Genomic DNA, 2,198 nt, shown 5'->3' with positions numbered 1-2,198 from the left:
AGGTAGGGGAAGATTGCACAGAAGACTTGGACAACTGAATTGAGTTCAATTAACTAAAAAGGATAATTAAATAAATATATGTGCATATATATATCATATATATTTATACGAGTACACATTTAACTCAAGGACGCAGTTTCGCGATCCTTGTCCTTTACCTTGCCGTTGCGCATCGCGCACAGGTTTTGTGTTGCACTCCTGTTTACAGTTCCTTTACTTTGCCGTTGTGCATCGTGCAAAGGTTCTGCATTGCACTCCTGCTTACAGTCTTTACTTGCCGTCGCGCGTTGTGCGAGGGTTTCCGTTGCACTTCTGCTTACCGCCTTTACTTTGCCATTGCGCCTAGGCTCTTGCTTTTGCATATGTGTTGGTATTGCCTTGCTTTTGCAGATGACGTGCAGGTTCTTGCTCTTTGCGTATGCCTTAAAGGCATCCTCGTGGAGGATGCAAGAGACATCTATCACTCACTCTTGCGACAAGAGTTCAGTTGAGAGCTGGCGATACATCCTCGTCTAAGGAGAGTGATACCTCGCAAGGATCCTGGCTCTTCGTGCGTGCAGTCCTGCAGAGTCGACTTGAGGTTTCAGGGAGCTGCGCAAAAGCATCAAAGACTGCTTCAAATCGAAGCATTTGAAAGGATGTGATTGGCTGGTTCTGCTCGCCTTTTTGGCATATCTCGGGTGATCCCGAATTGGAGGTTCAAGCGAACTTCTTAGCGGGTGTTCTGTTGAGAGACCCGTATCCCGTCTATCGAGGCCGGTATCGAGTCATGCGAGACATGTAGATACCTCGATAGCGGATGTGATTCGAGATAATCACATGCATCATGTTGGCACAAGGTACTCTGTTTCAAAAGATAAAGGAAAGTTGATAAACTTTACATCTTTGTGAAACACTCCTGTTGAGGCTTCTATTGAGGAGCTATACCCCCTTCATCCTAGAGTACTTGTAGTCATGCACGACACGTCTAGTACTGCGATGATCGGATGAGACAGTTGTGCGACCTCGAACAACGCTAAATGCAAAATGCTGTAATCACATAAATGGCCTCACATTCGCCTTCACAGGCAAGATGCTCGAGTGGTTTAAATACCACAGCATAGAATGGGTCGTTAGTTAAGCAACCCCTAATGCACCCATTCGCTTCTGGTTGTCTGTCAAGGGAGAGGACAGATCGGTACAAAAACTCCAATGGACAGGTTGTTAACAACCACCCCACGGGCAAAGATCTGGCCTCCCCAGTCATTGGAGTTAGGGGATAGGGGCTACACAAGTTAGCTCAACACTTTTGCAGAAGTTGGATGCATCTGTGGCACTGCTTTTCAGCCTCTAGGGAATCCTCTCTCGGCTAATGTCGTCCCCTTTGGAGCGGACTCAACTAGCTATTCGGGTTATCAAAAATACATAGAATAACAGACGCCCGAACTAGTCTCAGTTGTTTCTATGTTTTGCCTGCGCGTACCCGCAGGCCAGTAATTATCAAAACATAAGGTTTGTTCACACTGGTCATGGGTCGTGAGATTCACTTGCACTACGGATTCGCTTGCACTACTAATTCGCTTGCTTGCTCGATAGTTCAGTATGCTACTCGTTGAACTGTGCACGCCTGTCAAGGCATTACTCTAGTTGGTTAAACTGCGTACGCAGTTCTTTGCGGAGTAATAAGGAGTTTCTCATGCTAGTCAAATGCTTATAATAATAGCATTATACCAGTTGCTACATATTAGCATGTGACTTGCTTTATCCCTTGGTCGAACTGTTTGGTGCTTATTATAGCGTAACACTTGTTGGCTTGCATCTCTTATGATTGATGTAATTGCATACAGCTCGTAATCTACGAACTGGTGGCAACTAGGATTGATGTGGCCGCTTGTCTTATAAGCTGCTTACATATTGTGATATAATTGTTGTTGTATGATTGCTTATGAATGGCTTGTGATGTAATGATTTATACCTTACGATTAATTTAATTACTTGTTCATGGACTGAGCCATTTTATGGTAATTATATGTTTTACGAGCATTGTTATGAGTGCTTGTCTTATTCAGTTGTTTTGTTTGGCTGACGGGTAGAGTTAGTTACCCTTCGCCCATAGAATCAACTGAATTGCCATATCTGCGCGTTCTCATGTGTCGTTTACACATGCTTTGAGGGCCTATTTGAGGATTGCAATATTCCTTGGGGCAATCATACGATGC

The sequence above is a fragment of the Nuphar pumila genome, chromosome 16, assembly GCF_984573655.1.
Source record: "Nuphar pumila chromosome 16, dmNupPumi1.hap1.1, whole genome shotgun sequence".
NCBI lineage: Eukaryota > Viridiplantae > Streptophyta > Magnoliopsida > Nymphaeales > Nymphaeaceae > Nuphar > Nuphar pumila.
This window is presented reverse-complemented; position numbering follows the sequence as displayed.